Source organism: Drosophila nasuta, chromosome X (genome assembly GCF_023558535.2).
Source record: "Drosophila nasuta strain 15112-1781.00 chromosome X, ASM2355853v1, whole genome shotgun sequence".
NCBI classification, from domain to species: Eukaryota; Metazoa; Arthropoda; class Insecta; order Diptera; family Drosophilidae; genus Drosophila; species Drosophila nasuta.
In genome coordinates, this window is record NC_083459.1 from 27,815,729 (window position 1) to 27,839,335 (window position 23,607).

Below are 23,607 nucleotides of genomic sequence, written 5' to 3' on the forward strand. Positions count from 1 at the left end.
AAAAGTATTTTTTAAGTCATAGTCATATAGTTATTATTGTAGGTACCAAAATTTCGGGACTCTAGGATTGCTTTGATTTGTGTGAAAATAATTTAGTACAATATAGAGTTAAAACTTTTGCTTCAGCAAAATTGTGAAATAGGGAACAATTAATTACAAAAAAGTTGTCATTGTTTTTGTTAATGAATATGTAATTTCGATGTGCATACCTTAGCGTACGTGAAGATATTTTTTATATTAAATACTTGAAGTGAATATTTAACTAAACCAATACAAATTTGATAAATAATGCAGAAATGTTTCTTTGTAAAAGTAATTCAAAATGAAATATCTTAAAGGCTTATATCGATTGTGAGTTTAGTTTGCATTATGTGAGAAACAATAAGTAGATCAAAGTAAAGAGAAGAAGAAATTTGATAACATTTAAAAAAATAATTCAAAATGAAATATCTTAAAGGCTTTTAGTTTGAAATGTGTGAGAAACAATGAGTAGATCAAAGTAAAGAGAAGTTTCTTCCTCTTGCTAAAACTGCAGTTTAGTATTTCAATGATAGACACACACAATGTTGTGCAAAGTCGATATTTCAATCGTTTGGCACCGCTTAGCGAATCGCTTATGAACCAAAAAAAAGAGAAAAGAAATAAAATTGCTGGCAAATTAATGCAGCGACGTCGTCGTCTTTTGGCCTGATCATCTGATCGTTTGGGGCGTTCCGCTTTCGGGGTTGACTTGAAAACGGTTTTCGTGCTGTCTCCGAAATTTGTATTGTTTTTTTTGTCAGTCGTTTTGTATCCTTTTTTTGTGTCCAAGAACAGGCCGCGCCCTGAACTAAGCTTAAAACCCAGACAGATCCTCGATGTGTATTTGCGTGTGTAGATTATTATTTAGTTCCATTTTAATTTTGTTTTTTTTTTTTGTTGTTTGATTTTTCATTTTATTTTTCCACTCTTGTTTTTTTCTTCTTATATGTTTTGTAGTGTGGCTCATCGATCGACGGCGCTTGGGAGACGGCAGTTAAGTTCTTTATTATTATTCTTTTTTTTTTCTTTTTGGTTTTGTGGCCAGTCCATTTCAGTTCAGAAAAAAAAAAAAACAATAACAACGACAACACAAAAGGAACGCGAAAGAGAAGCGCTGTCCACCTATCTGTCTGGAGTTTAGATGCCATTTTTTGACTTTACAGCCGGAGAAGGTAACACCCACTTGCCGATTCCTTATGCCCTGATGCTCTCTTGCAAATCGAAATTCATTAAGATTCACGTTCTATGGGAGACGACACGACACGACACGAAGACACAGCTTTTTTTTCTGTATCGATAAATGTGTGCGACGGATGTGGATGTGGCCAAGTTTTTTGTTGTTTGTGCTTTGACGTTAACGCATCCATTTTTGGCCGAATTTTGTAACTAAAGTTATAACTTGACAGGGCCAAGAAAAAATGAAATTAAGCACTTATTTTAATGGATTCCCTAAGCCGACAACGAAGAGTCCTCGCAAAAATATGCTAACGACAACGCGCCAATAAAAACCACAACACAAACACACACGAAAAGAGGAAACGAAATTGAAAACGAGTTGATCTTCGAGGATTTGTGGATTGTAAATGCTTTTGCAGGCATTAATGAAAGAATCAAGAATCGAAACAGAAAAAGAATGGCAACAAATTTGCCTTTTATTCATTTCGACTTTTATTTGTTAATTTATTATGATGTTCGCATGAAAATTAGTCTAGAGCTCCCACTTAAGTCCTTCTAACTGCCCATTCATGAATACAAACTAACGATTTGTTGTGTGAAGATTAAAAAGGAAGAGAATGACTGAAAGATCAGCAGTTTGGTATATTAAAATACCATTTTAGAACTGCAAATATTAGTGTGAAAATTCGAAATAAGACAATTTATGCAATTTGGTATATTAAAATACCATTTTAGATTGCAAGTATTAGAATGAAAAATACCGAGATTCGAAATTAAACAATTTATGCAATTTCGTATATGAAAATAAAATTTTTAGACTGCCAGTATTAAAACTCAAAACTACTGAAATTCGAATTAAGACAATTTATACAATTTAGTATAATAAAATACCGTTTTTGGACTACAAGTAATAGTAAGGAAATACTGAAATTCGAATTAAGACAATTTATACAATTTAGTATATGAAAAATACTTAAGTTACATAAACCAGGAAGGGAATTACTGAAAGATCAGCTGAAATTCGAATTAAGACAATTTATAAAATTTGGTATATTAAAATACCATTTTTAGACTGCCAGTATTGAAAAGAAAAACTACTGATATATTCGAATATACAATTTTTAGACTGCAACTATTAGTAAGCAAAAACACTAAACAAAATTTATACAATTTGGTATATTAATATACCATTTTTATACTGCAAGTGATAGTAAGAAAATACTGAATACATATATACAATTAGTATAATTTTTACAATTTGATATTTGAAAAATACATAGACTAGGAAGAGATTTACTAAGAGATCAGAGCTAAAGACCATTTATGCAAGTTGGTATATTAAAATACTATTTGTAGACTGCAATGATTAGGACGAAAAATACAAAAGTTAAAAATAAAAATTCTACATTTCTTTGACTTACATTTTTCACCACTAATAATAATTAATAATAATCATTTTTAATGCATAAACATTGAATATCATTCATACGACATGTTCGCCGGTCGAACAACCAAAACTTTCTTTTCTTAAAGTGCGCTTCCCATGCTTTATGCGCTGTAGTGTGTAGACATACTTATGTGTATTAACTACTTGATTCATTTTTCTAAAGCAACAATTAAGTCAATGGTAACAAAAGGCTTTACAATAAGTCAAAACATTCTCTGGTCATGGTCATGATGATTATGTACGATCATAATTATGATCATGATCATGATTGGTGATGGTGATGGTGATGGTGATGGTGATGGTGATGGTGACGATGACGATGACGGTGACGGCGTCTTCATGGGGTGCACGACGGAATTAGATTTATACATAGAATGAAACCTTAATGGGTTTTCGGGACCGCCAACAACAACACAATGACGGACGAACAAATTTTTGATTTTACGCTCTAAATTATGTACGTACGTTCGATCAGCTTTTGGTAATCTGTATAACGCTTTTTTATTTGGGCTGTACAAATATATACAGGGTGCGTGAAAAATGCTAAAGCACAGCTTGACAATGGACTATAAAATTGTTGAGATAAACATTTTCAACAAAAGATTTAATTTTTAACAATAACAAATTATGGAAAGAAAAAACATTTTGAGCTAATAAAATAATCTATTCGAATCAAATGAAACTACTTACTTATTATAACGAAAATATAAAATATAAATATACCACAAAAATACTAAAAAATACCGAAAGTTTCAAATTTAATTACTATGGCCACCATTTCGAGTAAAAGCAAACATTGCTCTTCATATATACCAAATAATATACCACAAAAATACTAAACAATTCCGAAAATCTGTAATGTAATTATTATGGCTCCCCATTTTGAATAAAATCAAAACAATTCAATAATAAATATACCGTTTAATATACCGCAAAATACTAAAAAAAATACCGAAAGTGGAAAAATTGAAATGCAAATATTATGGTTTTTTATTATGAATAATAGAAATACAAGGCTCATAAAATATACCAACTATTATACCGCAAAAATACTAAAAAATTAAGAAAATTTGAAATGATATTGATTTAGATAAAATAATAAACAAAACAGTGCGGCTTTATTGTTAAAAATATACCAAATAACATATGATAAAAATACTTAAAATATACCAAAAGTTTGTAATGTTAATATATTATGACTAGCTTTTTTGAATAAAAGCAAAACAGTTAAATATTTTTTGATAAATATACCGTTTATTACCGCAAAAAATACTAAAAAAAAATACCGAAAGTGGAAAGATTAAAATGTAAATAACATGGGTTTTTTATTTGAAATAATAGAAAAATAAGGATCATAAAATATACCAACTATTTATTTATTGTTAAAAATATACCAAATAACATATGATAAAAATACTTAAAATATACCAAAAGTTTGTAATGTTAATATACATATTATGACTAGCTTTTTTGAATAAAAGCAAAACTGTGTGGTATTATTCTTGGAATATACCAAACAATACTAAATGTTTGAAAGTTTGTGAACTGAGAAATGATTTAATATCAAATTCGTATGTGGGCGACACCCTGTATTCTAGCTGCTACCTATGGACCAAAGACACGCACTCACTCGCTCGCACTGTGAATGCATTCACATGGACACACAATCAATCCATAGCTCGTATGCACACATATACAAAATATATATACATACATATATATACCAGACACCGCGCTTTGACCATCGCAGACCTCAGACGCGTTTCACATGTAGTATGTCCGGCCTGGTGTGGCCTTTGCTTCACTTTTACTGTATGTGTGTGTTTCGAGTCATGTTGTTTTATAATAGACTACGGCTTTGAAGTTGTTTTGGCGATGACTTCGTCGCTTCATTCTCTTTCCGTTTTCCATAAATTTAAATTATTAATTTTTTAACCACGGATAAGATGACGGCGACGATGATTATGTCGTTTTGTTATTGCTGCCGCCGCTCGATGCTCGATGCTCGCGATGCCTTTTGTGCCGTTTTAACGAAATGAGAGTAATTTGTGAATTTTTACCTTTTTTTTTGTTTTGTTGTTCATCTTTTCCTTGTTGTTATTGTTGTTGTTTTTTATCCATTCGACACACACACACACACAGACAGACACAAAAGGCAAACCAATTTGACTACATGCGCGGCCCAACATCAAAACCTTGGCTCAAAACAAACATGCTACAAAACTGGGGCCCCAAAAAAAAAAAAAAATAAAGAAACAGAAAAAAAAGACAAGGCAACCCGAACAAACTCTTGGCCACAAAATGCGTTTCTTCACAGGATCTAGGACCTTACCCGGGTCAAAGCCAGACAGTTTGCTTTTTTTTTTGCCATGTCTGCTAATGTAATGCAATCATAACACAAAAGCAAACCCAAAAACGAAAAAAAATAGAGAACTGAATTGAAGTAACAAACGCAGCAAACACAACAATCGTCGTCGTCGTTTGCATAACAAGCCTGATTAAAGACATTAAAATACTTAGAATGTTGCCACTTATAAGCCCATGTCTAAGCTCTCGCGGCATGCAACAAATCCCAATTAAGCTTGCCAAAAGATGCCAATCAATTTTGCTACTTCTAAAATGCTTGCATATACAGCATTGAACATTGAAATAGCAGTGCGACAGAGACACGTTTTTTTGCATATTCCTTTTTTTTTAGTTGATGGCTTGCACATTGTTTTTGTAAAATGAAAACATAGGTATGACCATATTTCGTATATAAAACCATTGTTGAAATAGTAAAGCAAAAAACCCGATGTAAAGATTTTGAAAATTAAATTCAAAAGAATTTCGAAATTTATGCTATTATGGAATCATCTTTAATATATATATTAAACTTAGTCTAAGATAAAAGTTATGATAACAAGTTAAAAAGAGAAAATAATATACCGCAAAATACTAAAATATACTGAAAGCCATACTTAGTATTACAGGCAAATGAACCCAATATCTCAATTTGTTCTACAATAAAGTTAAACAAGATTTTCAACTTACTCTCGTGTTTTTTTATATACAAAAATTGTATTATATTATATACTTTTACTTTTTGAATTAACTCGAATATATTCTAAGTGCGGAAATATACAGATTTCATAAATAAATTAAAATCATTTTTCAATTTTTGATACTTTAAAATTTAATCAAGTAAGAAATGATTAATTCTTTATCATTTGTAGCCAAAAATCTTCTATGTTTTAATTCTATACTTACTATAAAAAACAGTTATTATTACTATTTCTTTTTCTTATTACTATTTCTTTTTTTAGATTAAAAGTAATTACGAAATTCGTGCAGAGATAATGTAAAAGAAATTGTGTACAAATATACAGTATATTTATATTTTACTTACTCATCTATACTTGGCCAGAAGGTAGCGCAATAATTCAACTAAATTATTTTTGAACTCATGTCAGGATTTGCTTCTGTGTTTTTGATGGTTTCATTTTCAAATTTGCAATTTCCATTGAAAATTCATTTACTGTCTCGATTTTTTGCAAAGTATTCAGCAACTGTGTGTATTCTGTGTGTGAATAGACAAGTGATTGTTGCATATGTGTTTGTTTGTGTGTGTGTGTGTTACCTATTGCCTGAGGGCATTGCAATTGGAAGCTGTGTGTTGGATTAGTGCTTGTGATAACTCTTCAAATATGGCAAAAAAAAAGAGAAAAAATCAGAAAATGAAAAACACAATTTGAAAAATCGCAACAAATATGGAAGAACCAACACAAATGCTGCATGTTTTTTTTATTTTTTTTTTTTTTTTGTTTTGTTATTTTGTTTTTCTATTGTTTTGTGTGTGTAATCCTTGTGGCTGGGAGCGCAATCATGGCAATAATCGCATATGTTTGGGGGGGCATCCGATGGCACTTGACGAGCGTTGCACTCCAGCTATAGATCTGCTATGTTTTTGGGGGCAAGCAGCAATTGTGGTGGCATCATCATCGTCATCGTCATCGGCCGCCAACGAAATTGACAATGGTAATTGAAACGCGTACGGTGAGTGCTCTCAGCTCAGCTGGCTTATCGTAATAAACCACTTAAACGCAAAGTATTTCAATGTGCTGTTAGTTTCGTTTATACCCTGTACGCTGCATTAGTTTTGGGGTATATTGACAATAGAATGTTGAATGCATTTCAAAGTTCTATTGGAATGCATGTTCTAAAGATGTTCTTATTAAATTAAAATTTTAAATAATTCTCTTTCCTTTTAAAATTGAACAAATTTCGCAAAATTATAAATAATTCTACATCTATTCCATTCAGTATATATCTATAACAAAGTTACACAATTGTAACAAATTTCAAAAATATCTTTAATAATTCTATATCTATTTCATTTAGTATATAACACTAAATTATAAATTATTCCATATTTTTACCATTCAGTATATAACTATATCAAATACACACAATTGTAGCAAATTTCAAGAGAATAGCTTGCATATTGCAAAAGTTATAGGCACAAAAGCCAGCGGACAGACGGTCAGGCGGAAAGCTTTTTGACAGATTTTGACACTTTTAGAAAAACTTCACAATTGTACTAACAAAGTTGCACAATTTTAGCAAATTTCAGCTAAATTGGTTGCAGATTGCAAAAGTTATTGAGAGAAAAGCAAGCGGACAGACGGTCAGACGGAAAGCTTTGGTTTATTTTATTATTGTTATCTAAGCAAAGTAAATTACCTAAGCAGCAACTGCAATTCGATCAGCATTTTGCTTACACTTTTATATTCGTTTATTTTGTTCCCCAATCTTGAATATTTTTTTTGTTTTGTTTAATCGCATCAAAACGAAACTAATGCGAGAATTATTCTTAGAACGAAAGAGGCCCCCGCACCTAAAAAAGAAAGAAAAGTAAAGAAGTAGAAGTATTCCACAGCTGGTGTAAAGCCCAAAAGGAGGAAGAGGAAGGTGGAGGAGGAGGCTAATGAGTCGCTTCGAGTGTCGCACGTGCGTCTGCTAGCGCACTTAAAGTGTGCCTCCCTGCTCCCTGCTCCCTGCTCCCTGCTCCCTTCTACTCCTCCTTCTCCCTTCCTTCCCCCGCCTTCTATGTGCTGGCTGACTTCTGGCAAATGCCCAATTAGGGGCGCCATTTAAGAAATGACCATTGAAGTGCTTAACTTTAGAATAATCTCACAATTGGCAGGCAGCAGCACAAACTTAAGGAATATCGCTGGATATTTTTCTTTTCTTTCTTTTTTTTGGTGGGGTGGGGATGGGGGGACTGGCAAAGTTCAACAACTACAACAAGAAGTAAGTAGAAGAAGTAGAAGTTGAGCTGCTGTTAACATTTTGAAGGCGGACAACTCACTGATTGCAAGCTTGTAGACAATAGCGCAACAAACACAGACGCCGCTGACGCTGACGCTGCCAGCCCACTGATTACCTCTCTCTGCTTCTCATTCTCCTTCCCCACCTTCTCCTCCTTCACTGCTCCCCCCCACTTGTGAACGCTCTTCTTGTTGCGGTTAAGCCCATCGTTGTCAATTTTTCTTGGAAACAATTCCAAATTAATGATGTTTAATGCTGCACGCTTCGTGGGCCACATGCGTTTTACCTTCCTCTTCTCTCCACCTCTCTCTCTCTCTCTTCCTCTCTATCTTCGTCTCTCTCTTTCGTTCGCACTCTTTCGCTCAAGCAGAAGTCGTGCCATATTGCTGAGAGATGAATCTGAATATGCGTTTTCAGTGCATGTAAATGCACTGCTAATAAATACATGCAGTTTTCTTTCTCTCTCTCTCTCCCTCTCTCTATTTCTAAATAGCTCTTTCTTTCTTTCTGCCTTTCTTTATCTCTCTCTATCTCCATTTATATATCTATTTCTATCCCAATATTTATCTTTTTTTCTTGCTATCTCTATCTCCCTGTCTTTCTCTCCCTATCTCTCTCTCTCTAACTCAACTTCTCTTCCTTTCTCTCTAACTCTATTTCTCGTTCTTTCTATATATCTCTTTTTTCCCTATCTCTCTCTTCCTTCTCTCTTTCTCTATCACCCATTCTCTCTCTCTTTCGCTCTCTCTATTTTTCTCTCACTCTTTTTCTCTTTCTCTTCCTCTCTCTCTATCTCCCTTTCTCTATTTCTCTCTATCATTCTCTATCTCTCCCTCTCAATCTCTCTCTATCGCTCTCTGTCTCTTTCTGTGTCTTTCTCTTTCTCTTTCTCTCTCTCTCTCTCTCTCTCTCTCTCTCTCTCTCTCTCTCTCTCTCTCTCTCTCTCTCTCTCTCTCTCTCTCTCTCTCTCTCTCTCTCTCTCTCTCTCTCTCTCTCTCTCTATCACCTTTCCTTTCTTTCTCTGCCTCAATCGCTATTCCTTCTTCTCTTCCTCTCACTCTAACTCCTATTCTCTATCTTTCTCTATTTCTCTTTCTGTTTGAAGAAAAACCCTTCTAGTTTTAAGACTAGAAATCTTATTATGAGATAAAAAAATGTCTCATTATATATTAAATTGTTTTTTTTTTTCTTTGCTTAAGAGAAAGAGCATATTATAAAAATTTCCTTTAAATAGATTTTTGGTAAAATAATTTCTTAGAACTAAGAAGATTATTTTTCGCAATAGAAATGCAAAATTATAAAAGTTTGAACTACGTTTTATAGTTATAATATTCGTCAAGAAATGAATGTTGTCATGATTAATGTCAATAGGAAAGGGGAAATACAATTTATAAAATAGTCTAAGTTAATTTTGAACTCTTCAACTTTATTAGTTTTCTACTCTTTATTGTTTATGCATTTTTCTGTGGAACACTTTTTGTCCACTTGGTAGCTAAACGTAGCTTCCCCATTCAATGACATTCACATGCATTCGCGAATCATCCATACTCGTGTACTCACACTCACACTCACACTCACACTCAAACACTCATTGCTCATATGGTAAATTGATTTTGAGAATTTCTCGCGCGTGCATTTGTTTATCCCTTGAAGCGTTAAGTGAACAACTGCGCTTAATGATCACACAACAACAACAACAACAACAACAGAAGCAACAAGAACAACAACTGCAACTGCAACTGCAACCACAACAATATTGGCAACAACAACAAGAACACTAACAACAACAATGAACCTGGCCGCCTGCAATTATGACTATTTGCATTGTACATTACACATTTCACACTCGCAGCTAAACTGAACGCCAAGCAGAGGTCGTTTTAATATACCCTATAAATAGCCAAGACAAATGCCAAAGGGTTGCCTACTAATGCTGGGCAAATAGTTGCGAAAATCAATCAATTGATTTTCATCAATTATGAAGGCCTTTGCAGCCAATGCTTTAGAAATAGGTTAGTATTAGTTTTAATCATATCAAGGCTTTTTAAATAAATAATTTAATTTCATTTATAATTGAAATACCAACGAATATGTTTCAATACAGAATATTGCATTTTTGTATTTAGATTAATAGAAAATGTGTCTTGTCAAATTATTCTTATATGCAAAAGAAAAGAAAATAGTTGAATGTTCCATTTAACTACACTGAAAAAAGTTCTTAGCCGAAGGCTCCAGCAGATAGCACTCTCTTTTCTATAAGTAATATTCAGAACTTAATACTAGATTTAATATATTAAATAAAATAAAATGAAAAAGTTCTAAAATCAAGATTTTTATCTAAGTACTAAGCATTTTAGAAAACACATCTTCATTTTAAGATCATTTCCTATAAGACCAAGTGCCTATTAATAAAAAGAAAACTTTTAGTCTTAGGACCACAATAAGCATACAAAATTATAAGATTATACGATAAAACAAATATATATTTTATATGGTTTTTTTTTACTTTTTCCTACTTAATATTTTGTGAAAAAGCATATTAGAAAAATTTCCTTAAATTTGATTCATTCAAAATATATTTCTTAAAATTTTGAAGATTATTTTTGGCAATTATGTCTTTCTTTCTTTGATATAAAATGTGTTGAAGTGTATTTTCTTTAAGATTTTATTTCTATAGCTATTGAATTTTCGTTTTGAATAGACAAAATTATAATACGACAATATGAAAATGTCGAACTTAATTATTATAAGTAAATTTTGTGCATATTGTTCACCCTAAAAATTAATACGTATTTTTTTTTTGTGGATCTCAAACAGATTTTAAATAGAAAAATTCTTTGAACCTTCAACTTAAAATTGGCAAATCGTTCACCCTGAAAATGAATACATTTTGCTAAGTGGATCTCGAATAAATTTTAAAGAGAAAAATTCTGTTAACTTTAGCAACTTCTTTAACATTAAATTAGCATATCGAACCATTTAAAACATATTCCAAGTGATTTTAAAATCACACAACTTTCAACTTCCCATTTGAACTCAGCGTATAAACGAGCTAGCAATATCATTTTTTATAAGTAAGCTTCTCGAATCGAAATAAAATCAATTTTACTATCTTTTTGACATATCAACAAAACTGCTTCCTCAATTAAGCTTATTCTTTTCAATTTGAAAATGTTTATGATTTATAAACAGGATATCTGCAAGTCGTATATATAATCTTTGAACTTGTTGTATATACATTTATGTATTTCGTTGTTTCCAAGTTCCCAAAACCAAAACGACGTCTTCAGGCCTAGCATCTGGTTGTCGAAGTTGGATTTGTTTTTGGGCTGCTGTTGTTTAGACACAGCGAGAGCGAGATGAAGATGGAGATGGAGAGGGAGAGGGAGAACGCGAAATTGTTATGAGAAGGGTTGGGCCAGCAGCATTCTTAGGAGTTCTCTGTACTGTGTGCTAAGTAGCTACACTCTACACACATGGATCTGTAGTACAAGTTGTAATAACTGCAACAGAGTGCTCAGTGCTCAGTGCTCAGTGCTTTGCCTTTTGGTTTATAAATACACATATTCACACTTTCACGTTCGGATTGAGCTAATTGAAACGTATCTGCATAAACTGCATCAGGAACTGCCCTCTCTCGTTAAGCAGCAAGCATTCACAAGCTGAATGTCTTGCCTGGGGCCCCGGAACGAGATGGAACCACTCTCCAGTCTCCAGTTGCCAGTCCCCAAAGATTGCACACAGCAACAACAACAATAACAACAACTGGCGATGATGCTCTTAAATGCAGTTAAAGCTAAAGTCATTGGGTCTCCTTAACCACAACGCACGCAAACTTACAACTCACACTCACACAGAAAGGAGAGAAAAAAAAAGAAGTGCATTTACATTTGCACTTGCTATTTTTGGTGCATCGAATGACTACGAAATCTACACCCATCTCGATCTCGATTTCAGGGCATGCTGATCATACTCTATAACAGCACACAATTATAATTTGTCGAAATCACAACGATCTTTGGGCCCTGAGAAACATCATTAGCGTTTCCTTTCGTTATTAGCATTTGTGTAGAACTCTCATTAGCATTTTCATTAAATTGATTTTTCATTCCAATTATTTATCGTCCTTGGCGATAACATTTTTATACCCGCTACCCATAGGGTAGAAGGGTATTATAACTTTGTGCCGGCAGGAAATGTATGTAACAGGTAAAAGGAGGCATTTCCGACCCTATAAAGTATATATATTCTTGATCAGCGTCAACAGACGAGACGATCAAGCCATGTCCGTCTGTCCGTCTGTGTGTCTGTCCGTCTGTCCGTCCGTCCGTATGAAACACTGGATCTCAGAGAGTATAAGAGATAGAGCTATAATTTTTTTTCGACAGCATTTGTTATGTTTGCACGCAAATCAAGTTTGTTTCCAATTTTGCCACGCCAACTTCCGCCCCCGCAAATCAAAAATCGAATAACAAGCGTAATATATAATAATAACTATAGTAGTTATGATTACTGAAAATTTGGTTGCGATCAGATACAAATTGTCGAAGTTATTAAAGAAATACTTTTGTATGGACAAAAACGCCTACTTTCTAGGGGTCTGAGTTGCCTTGGCTGATAATCTGATATATTGTGCCGTCTATGGTATATTTTAATTGCGGTACTATAGTATATCGATATACCAAATATACCATTTGGTATATTTTTAGTATTTTTCCAGTATATTTAGTATTTTTTGAGAAAAATACCGCAAAATATATTTCTTTTATTTAAAATGGGTAGCGGGTATCTCACAGTCGAGTACGCGCGACTGTAGCTTTCTTACTTGTTTTTTTTTAATGATTTAACCTCATTATCTATAAGAATATTTTCTATGATATGCAACTTCTATTATCTCACTTATTGTCATTAGCATTTTCATTAAAGTGCTTTTCCATAACGATTACTTACTGTCCTTTATATGAAAATGATTTTTTTAGTTTGCCTTTATGAATCCTCATTAGAATTTTCATTAAAGTGCTTTTCCACAACGATTACTTACTGTCCTTTATATGAAAATGATGTTTTTACTTTGCCTTTATGAATCCTCTATCCACTTATTGTTCTTATCATTAACATTTTCATTAATATAATGTTTTATCACTTTTTCTTCATTGATACTGACTGCTGTTATCCTTAACTCATTATTATTATAATTCCCATTCGGATTATTTGAATTGAGGTTAATAAAAACTTTTCTTTAAGCTCCTTATGATTATTTTAACAATTATTCTAAATATTTGCTTTGTTCTTTTCATTATTGCAATGATTTTTTATTGAAATATAATAATATTTTCATGAATTATCACTGCTGCTATCCTTAACTGTTCCCTTTATTATTCTCAGTATGCCTTTCAGAATACTAATATTAAAGTCCCAAATTTTAAAATTTTGCATTAGATTTATCATTGCATTAACCCTTAAAATTAAAGAGATTGTTTGACTGTTTTGGCAAACGTGTTTTTCTCATGCGTCAGTATCGATTAACGGTAACACAACAATAAATTGGTCAACAAATATATATCTATATTGTATTTCGCATTACGAGACTTAAAAAAAAAAGAATTATGGGAAGGGGGAATTGAAACGAGTATCGAGTGCAAATGAATAATCGTAGAGTACTCATGTTGGACGCTTGTTGAGAGTTGCAATCGTTTATCCGTTTGCAATAAACGCAAAAAAAAAACAAGTAAGAGAGCTATAGTCGAGTGTGCTCGACTGTGAGTTACCAGCTATCCATTTTGAATATGAGCAAAACAGTGCGGAATGTCAAAAAACTGAAAATATACCACGTTTCATTTATAATATATACTACTTAAAAAAAATATACCATAAAGTACAGCATATATCAGCAATCTACTTAATTAATATACCAAAAAATATTAAAAATATACCGAGTTATATTTACAGTATATTTATATAATACTACCCTTAAAATATACCATAAAATAAAAAATATACCAACAATTCACAAAATGAATATACCAAATATAGTAAAAGTATACCAAATGGTACATACATATATTATAGTATATTGATATAATATTACTTTTAAAATAAATTACAGAGTACCAAAATATACTAGCAATGTGCCGAGATAATACGTCAAAATACTAAAAAATTGGTATAATTGGTATATATTGGTATAATACTACATTTAGACTATATATAGTATACAAAATATACCAGACAGACGGACATGACAATATAGTTGTTGATGGTGATCAAGAATATATACATACATATAATTTATAGGATCAGAGATGCCCTGTTACATATATTTCTAGGAGCCACAAATTTATAATACCCTTCTACCCAATTGGTAACAAGTATAAACACAGTAGAGTCGGGGGCTTGGCACTCGCAAACTGCATCAAAATGTACCATATAAATACGAATATGTATGTGTATGTATGTATGTGTGTATTTCGACAGATGTACAGATGTCAGACCAATGGATGGATGGTGGCTAGGCGCTACTGCACATGAAGAAAACCCCAAACAACGTCGCCGCCAGCTCGTAAATTGTGAATGGGCAACATTTTGGGGGTATATCAATGGCATAGCTCATGGCATGGTTTCGGTTTGGTTTGGCATGGCTGCTTCATCAGACATTAGACATCAGACATCAGACATAACGACATCGACATCGACAACTGGTAACTGGTAACGACATGGACATGGACATGGACAACGCCACTGAGCGATCATTACTTCAACAGCGATCGGTGCCAAGAGTGAAACGACAACGAACAGCAGCAGCGGCAGCAACATCGACACTCATCGCTACACTGAGAGAAAAACTTAAACGCTTAAATGACAAAAGTTATGCTATAGAATATAATAACACAAAAATAATAAAATTTAAAAAAAATAACATATAAGAATGAACGAAGATTAAAATTCATGATTTAAGATTTGTTTTCACAAGTTTTTAAAAAAAATACAATTATTCTATTTATTATAATGATATCTAATGATCTCACTTTGAATAATGTGAATGTAATAATCCATATTTCCCCGATTTAAAACTGTTTTTTTTTGCATTCCAAATTATTTGAGTACAGTTAGTTTAGCAAACAAATTTAAAGCACAATTTTAGTTTACTTTTTTGACTATTTGAGAATTAGCTGCTATTACTTAAATAGTAAAACTATGATCAATATTTCATATAAGGAATTTATTGTTTATTTTCGTTTTTATAAATTATTATTTGTATAACAAGAATTGCTTCATAATATAAATAAATAGAATTAAGCAATACAATACTCAAAATATTCTAAAATAAATTTTAAAAAATTTTAATTTTAGTTTGTCTAATATGTTCTATTCGTATTTATGAATTATTTTAGCTTGATGCGAATCATTTTATAATATTACCTAACTCAATTAAGTAATAAAATACTAAAAGTATATTAAAATATGTATGTATGTATAGTTGCTATAATATTTTATTTTCGTATTTCGAATTTCTTGAAAAGTTGTTCGTTTAACAAGAGCCGCTTTACAATATTACTAAACTCAATACTACAAATATCTTATACCAAATATACTAATATACCAAAAACATACTGCAAATTGAATTGCACTAGAAATACTAGAAACAAATAGGCAGTTCAATATTTTAGTTGCTAAATCTCTTCAGCCTCAACTTCTTGTGTTCAAAATTTTCTCGCTGTGTATGTGCACTATACATATCGTATTTTCGGTGCACAGCAAAGGGGAGTTGACAAGGTGGCAAGGGGGGCGAAGGGGGGGGGAGTGTAACTAAAGGCAGAGGGAGGCCACTAAACCGCAGGTGAAGCATTCGTCCTCTAATCACAAGCAACAGCCGCAGTCGCAGCCAAAGCAGCAGTCACAGCAAAAGCAACAGCAACAACCAAAGCGGCAGCAGTTGAGCGACTAAGCGTGACTAAGTACAACTACGACTAAGACTAGTCGCGGTAACTGTCCCCTGTTCCCTCCCCCTCCCCCTTCTTTGTGGGCTATGCAACACGATCGCTCTCGCTCTCGCTCTCCCTCTCTCTCTCTCTCTCTCTCTCTCGCTCTGTCCAACTGGCCGTTGCATTAATAGCGAAGCAATCAGGGCGTTGCAGAAGCGAGCGCAAAGATCATAACGAACGGTTTAAATACAATATATTAAATGGATTTATTATGCCTAGATATTGCGCCTCTCCATGAAGCATGGTAAAGCCCACAACACACAAAACCAACTCCTCCGAATTGTGGTGTACCATATGACCATACAGCTCTGACCAATGGATGGGCCAATGGCCAGCAGCAACCAGTTGTTGTTGTTGTCGGTTGTTGGCTTTGCTTTTGCTTTTCTGCTTTTTATACCCGCTACCCATAGGGTAGAAGGGTATTATAATTTTGTGCCAGCAGGAAATGTATGTAACAGGTAGAAGGAGGCATCTCCGACCCTATAAAGTATATATATTCTTGATCAGCGTCAACAGCCGATACGATCTAGCCATGTTCGTCTGTGTGTCTGTGTGTCTGTCCGTCTGTCCGTATGAACACCTAGATCTCAAAGACTATAGGAGATAGAGCTATAATTTTTTTTCGACAGCATTTGTTATGTTTGCACGCAGATCAAGTTTGTTTCAAATTTTTGCCACGCCCACTTCCGCCCCGCAAAATCGAATAACAAGCGTAATTTTAAAGCTAGAGTTGCGAATTTTGGTATATATAATAATAACTATAGTAGTTATGATTCCTGAAAATTTGGTTGCGATCAGGTAAAAATTGTGGAAGTTATTAAAGAAATACTTTTGTATGGGCAAACACGCCTACTTACTGGGGGTCTGAGTTGCTTTGGCTGACAATCTGGTATATTGTGCCCTCTATGGTATATTGTGCCGACTATGGTATATTTTGAATGCGGTACTATATCGATATACCAAATATACCATTTGGTATATTTTTAGTATTTTTGCAGTATATTTTGAGAAAAATACCGCAAAACATATTTCTTTTATTCAAAATGGGTAGCGGGTATCTCACAGTCGAATACACTCGACTGTAGCTTTCTCACTTGTTTGCTTCGTTGTCGCCGTCGTCGTCGTCGTCCGTCATCATCTGTAGGAGGCCTCTGACTACGATTTCGTAGTCGCAGTTATTACTACTACACACTACTACTATTGCCTTCTCCTCCCTCTCCCCTACTCGCAATTAAAGTAGAGAGAGAACAACAACAACAACAATAGTTAACGTCTTTTTGCAGTTTGCCGTTTGTTTCATCGTTCTCACTGAACACGCGCATAAATTTTTACTTAATTAGATACTACATTGAGCTCTACGACTCTCTATATGAAGAGTCGCCAAGACGAAGACGAAGACGAAACGCTATCACAAACTCGCATGCCGCGTCTCTAGCCAACAGAAAATTGACCAAGTCATCGCTCTCTCTCACTCACTCCCCACTCCCTCCCGCTCTCCCACTCTTCTCATCCCATATGGCACATTATTGCCGCCGCCTGTTGCAGCTGCCACTTTAATGAGCGCTAACTGTTAAGACACTGTCCACGGAACAGTTCCAGAAACGCATCTATTAACAGTTCTAAAAAAAAAAAACAAACTAGAAAAAAAAAATGTGGAAATTACTGACTTTACAATGTGCTGCGCGATCTAATTATGAAAGCGGCTTTCAAAAAATGCAAATCAACTTGTAATTAAGACAATTGTACATTTCAAAGAATATACTTAAATGCAAAAATTGTTGAAGCCATTTTCTATGCACACATCTAATTTATATACACAATAAAATACACAAATATGAAACTAAATATATATATTTAAAGTCTCTACGATGTGTTGAACATTAAGCGTTTTATTAATGTACATTTCAATGAATAAAGTTGTAAGACAAAATAATATGATCAAAACACAACTAAGAAGCTGACAAAGAATTTAAATTTGCTAGATATATTGAACGTCCTTTCAAGTTAAATCTATTTATTATATATTTCTCTAATTTAAATAAAAATAAAACACAATTAAGTATCAAAATCTATAATAAAAGTTGTAAGTTAGAAACAGAAGACTTGAAATTTCTACCAAGGCAATTTTTCAACGAATAAATGCAAACTTATTTGTATCCATTTTATATCCTAAGACACAAAAGATAGAAAAATAGAAAAATTAATAAATAAATCTTGAATTAAGCACATATGAAAAAATAAGGTTTATTTTTAAATTAAAATTCTACAAAACTTGTTTCAAGAATGATAAAATCTCAAAATTTGAAGCTAAAAATTTTATTGCAAGATCTAAAAACTTTGAAATCAAGTCTTGCAATCTGTTTTTCAATCAAATATAAATAAATATATATATATATATATAAATGAATTTATTTGGTGACAGTAACAAATCGTTCTATTCAAAATATGAGTGGAAAAACTGAAATAAAAAAATAATATAAATATTATTTATTGCTTCACAATATTACTAAATCGAAATATGTAATAAATGACTGAAAATATATTAAGATATGTATGGCATTCTCCAAAAAAAAATCTGCAATTTTAATTTTACTTGCTCTAATATTTTATTTTCTAATTTCGAACTTATTAATTGTTTGAATTAATCGCTTAACAAGAATTGTTTCAATTTATGAATCTTTCTTTTTTTCGTCAACATGTTGGAATTTCCAGAGTATCTAGTTAGTCGATCAGCATTTCGAGCAATAATTTCGTTGCGGTTCTGTCATAAGTTTCGTTGGCCTGTGAATTATCCGTTTAACCCAAAACCTGAACTTGCCACGAATTCGTCTGGGAACTAGAGCAATGGCAGTTGGCAGTTGGCACACACCCACACACACACACACACACACACACACACACATACACATATGGTTATATGCTGGTGTATTTACTTAGGTAAGTACTGAACTTGAAAAGATACGCTTTGCCTGGCAATTACCTCGGCAAAAGTATTTAGTTATGAGAGCCGAGGATGATGAAAATAATAAATGAAAAACACAAAAATAATAGAGGACAACCACCGCAAAGAGACCTAGACAGTGAGTGTGTGAGTGAGGGAGAGAGCAAGACTACCCTTGGCTCTACCCTCAGATCGAATGTGTTGAGGTTGAAGTTGAAGTTGAGACTGAGTTTTGAGCGACGACCCTTAGACCATGTACAATATGTTGCGTAAGTGTCTAAACAATGGAGGCAATGCTAAGAAAGAGAAAGAGTGAGAGAGAGACAGAGAGAGAGAAGCATAGGCCTCAACAAATACTCACTCTCCTCCATCCTCCATGCTGGCAAAGCAGATGGCCCCTTTGGTCATGTGTCTTCCTCAACAAAAAAAAAAAAATATCCTGCTCGTCATTCGACGTTTTTTCGGATCGGAATAGAATTTTTTGGGATTTCTATTTGACAGCATAATAATGCCAAGCGACGGGGTCATGGATGGATAATGGCGTCAGCGAGCGATGATTACACAATATTTATTTACACAAAAATTATTATCATTTATGATATATAGTATATGGGCACAGCGCATGTCCTCTTCTTTGTCCTGTGCATTGTGTCGAGTACTCGCTACTTAGCGCATCATTTGGGAATCGAGACAGTTGCTTCCTTCTTCATTCAGCTGCCGCAATTGAGTTGAAGATGACGATGAAGATGAAGATGAAGATGCAAGATGCCAATTGTTGTGAGCTGTCAGCAATGAAATTTTCAATCATACGCACAGCGCATTAAAATTAGAGCGTGTCTCTGGCGTTTTCTCTCTGGAGAGCTGACAATCATATTTATCTTTGTGTCGCATTCGCAAACGTTCAGCTGGCAATAACAATGAAGCATTTGGGGGGGAGAGAAAAGCGCAGAAAGTTACTCTTTGCATCACATTCGCAAACGTTTCACAGGCATACAACAAATAATAGATCAATATTGCATTACATTCGCAAACGTTTCACTGGCATATATTTCAATCAAAATGAATTCGCAAAAAACAATTCATTAAATGATGTATAAAATTTAATTAATATTTATTACTTTCGTAAACGTTTCACTGGCATACATTTCAATTAACGAGTATATGCAAGAAATCGTTTAGAAAATGATGCGAAAAATAATTTATTAAATATAAAGAAGTATAAAAACAAAATGTTTTCCCCTCGTAAACGTTTCACTGGCAGATATAACTCTTAATTACTTTATTATTTACTACATTTTTCAAGATCACGTAAATATCATAACTAAGCTCTCAAAATGTTGCGACAAATTATGTACAAAATATAGATCAAATTTATTCCATTCGCAAACGTTTCGCTGGCAGAAATATCGAACATCTCGAAATGATTTTTAAAGCATCAATTATAATTTCAGGCAAATTTAAATAGATTTTTAATGTACCAAACTTTTCAATCAACGATTATATGCAAGAAAACCTTAAAAAAATTATGCGAAAGATAATGCAAATTATAAAAAAGATTTATTTCTTTCGCAAACGTTTCGCTGGCAGAAATATCGAATAACTCTTTATTATTTAAAAAGCATACATTTTTATTTTTGGAAATTGAAATACATTTTTTATTTACCCAACTTTTAAAGATCCCCTAACTATCACAATTGATTTAGACTAAGCTCTAATTCTTCTCATTATATCAACTACTAAAAACGGTAGATTTTTATCTATAGATATGTTCATATTTTGCCAAATTCAAACGCATCCTTGGCTCACATTCACACACAATGCCAATGCCAAAGATTTTAATAGAAATAGAACCCAACATCATAAAGAAGGAAAACACTCTTATGCCGTTAAATAATATCATATAATTTTTTTTTTGTTTTCTTTTGAAAGTGACAGGATAAAGGGTCCTGCAACGATGATAATGATGATGATAGAAATTAGAGCAGACAGCGGCAACAGCTGCCGGAGAAGGAAAACGAATCGGATCGTATGTTGCTCAAGGATTAACAGCATAAATAAATAACATTGAGCTGAATGCCGATCAACGGTTTATGAAAGTGATGCGAATTCACGATGTGGAAAAAGCCTTAGGAAAAATTTAGAGTATAAACTCTGTGTAGGAAATCAACTGGGAAAGTAAAACTTCGAGACAACAGCTATGGAAAATGTTAAAATTTGTATTTTCATGCATACTTTATGATGTCAATGAAATTTCTGAATAAACATGTAATCTCAAGCAGGTAAGATTAAGAATTGGCTAAATATTCGTAATACTAAAAATATTAATTTAATCACATAGAAGTTAAGTTAAATTAAGTTTGATTAAATCTATAATCAAGCAAGTAAGAATAAGATGATGGTAAATAAAAGTAATAGCAAAAATAACAATTGAATCATATTAAGAAACTTACCATTTTTCACTTCTTAAACGTCGCATTAAAGAGTTCTAAAAGAAAATGAAGAAAATATATGAAATATTTCAAACAAAACTAGTAGCGAAAGAAATGTTCTACATTATTTAAGGCATTCATAAAAAAATTAAAAAAATAAAAATAAAACCCGTTAAAATATACTAAATTAATATACCACAAAATACTAAAATATACCAAAGACTGCATTTGATATATTGGTAACGTACGTATCAGATTGGCAATTAATATACCGAAAAAATACTATAATATGTCGAAGGCAGTATTTGGTATATCGATAAAGTAATACAAAATACACCATAGAAGTCGAAAAATTTACCAGATTGTAAGTCAAAGCAGCTAATATCCGATTGCACTGGGCGTATTTTGTCATACAGCACTATTTCTTAATTCTATCTAAAATAGTCTTTGAGATCCAGAGTTTCATACTAACGGACGGACAGACAGACGAACAGAAATACAGACGGACAGACAGACAGGCGAACAGGCAGACAAACGGATCAAGAATATATTATATATACTTTAGAGGGTCAAAGATTTCTTCTTCTGTCTTATTCACACAATTTTTGCATGCTCAAAGTTATAAAACTTTCTACCTAAGGGAAAGTGGATATTAATATATAATTCTTTAACAAAAACATAAGAAGTTGTAGCTTTATATTTTGATGTAATAAAATTTAAAAGCGTTTCCAATGAGCTTTAAACATTTGCCAATAATACTTACCTAAAAGACTGCAAATGATTAGAAAAGTCTTGTTGAAACAGAAGCCGCATTTTGTGTGGCAAATAGACTGACACTGATGAAGCGCAGATCACGAAAAACTCAGCGAAAACGATAGAGAGGGAGAGAGAAGAGGCAGAGATTGAAAGGGAAGCCCATTGAACCAGTTAGCAAGTTGCAAGTTGCAAGTTGCAAAGTTGCAGCATGAACAGCTTGAAGCAGCGGCAATTTGGTGACCTTTGCACAGTGCAACGCTGACCTTGAACCCTTTTTCAGTTGTTGTTGTTGTTGTTTTTGCATTGCATTGCCAAACGATTAACCAGCAACGACTCAAGGCTGTGACTTAAATAGCTCAGACAGACAGCAATTGTGTGTGTGAGAGATGGGGGCAAGAAGAAGTAATGAATACACAAGTATAAAGAAAAAAAAAATAAACTTATGTATATATAGAGTTTGTGTAAAACATAAAAACAAAACCAAAAACAAGAGTCGCGAGAGTTGAATGCTACGAAGCGGCGGTTAGGAATGTTATGTAAATTGAACTTGAAAATCGTTGAAACAATGGCAAAGTTTTTGAATATTTCTCTCGCTTAATTAGAAACGCAAGGAGGCGAACGCAAATAATTCTCCCGCCCCCTCCCTCTCTCGGTAGGGGGAAGGGTTACGACAGCAACGCGGCGACATTGCCCATAATGGGGAAGAGGGGAGCAGCAAAGAGCAAGGGGAGTGCGAGAGATGTGCATGAAAAGCTAAAGTTGAGGTTGAGGTTGAAGTTGGAGGAGGTGCCGCTGACAACAGTGGCTGGCCGCATAAATTATTCAACAGTTGCGACGACGACGAGGTGAGAGAGAGGTGACAACGAGGTGAGGGGGCAACAGGGAAAGGGGAAGGCGGGGGTAAAAGATGCGACAGGTTGGACGTCGCGCGATCGCAACGCGCGCGGTTTCGTTTCGTTTCGTTCCGTTCCGCATTGGCGACGCAATCCAACGCAGCTTAAGAGAGACGAGACAAACCGAGATATTCGTGGGGTGCACAACTACACTGAGAAAAACAGCTATGTACTTGACCTTAGAGTACTTTATAGTTGTAAATTCTACTTCATCGTAATTATATGTATTTAATTGGAAATAAATAAATCTATTAAAAAATAAATTTAATACAAATTTTACTAAATAAAAATAAAACAAGTAAGAAAGCTACAGTCGAGTGTACTCGACTGTGAGATACCCGCTACCCATTTTGAATAAAAGAAAATACTAAGAATATACCAAATGGTATATGTGGTGTATCGATATAGTACCGCATTCAAAATATACCATAGACGGCACAATATACCAGATTGTCAGCCAAAGCAACTAAGACCCCTAGTAAGTAGGCGTTTTTGCCCATACAAAAGTATTTCTCTAATAACTTCGACAATTTTTATCTGATCGCAACTAAATTTTCAGGAATCATAACATACTACAGTTATTATTATATATACCAAAATTCGCAACTCTAGCTTTAAAATTACGCTTGTTATTCGATTTTTTTTGATTTGC

General features: G+C 33.5%; 2 protein-coding genes across 2 annotated transcripts in view; one reads left to right on the forward strand and one right to left on the reverse strand.

Moving 5' to 3' along the window:
• LOC132796175 (uncharacterized) overlaps positions 1 to 23,607 on the reverse strand; it is a 332,334-nt gene that overhangs the window by 133,200 nt on the left and 175,527 nt on the right. Inside the window, exon 9 of the mRNA XM_060807248.1 lies at positions 21,328 to 21,362. The gene's annotated coding sequence lies outside the window, so the exon portion shown is untranslated. The remainder of the gene's footprint in view (positions 1 to 21,327; positions 21,363 to 23,607) is intronic.
• LOC132796178 (large ribosomal subunit protein eL30) overlaps positions 16,853 to 23,607 on the forward strand; it is a 197,800-nt gene continuing 191,045 nt past the window's right edge. Inside the window, exon 1 of the mRNA XM_060807253.1 lies at positions 16,853 to 16,863. The gene's annotated coding sequence lies outside the window, so the exon portion shown is untranslated. The remainder of the gene's footprint in view (positions 16,864 to 23,607) is intronic.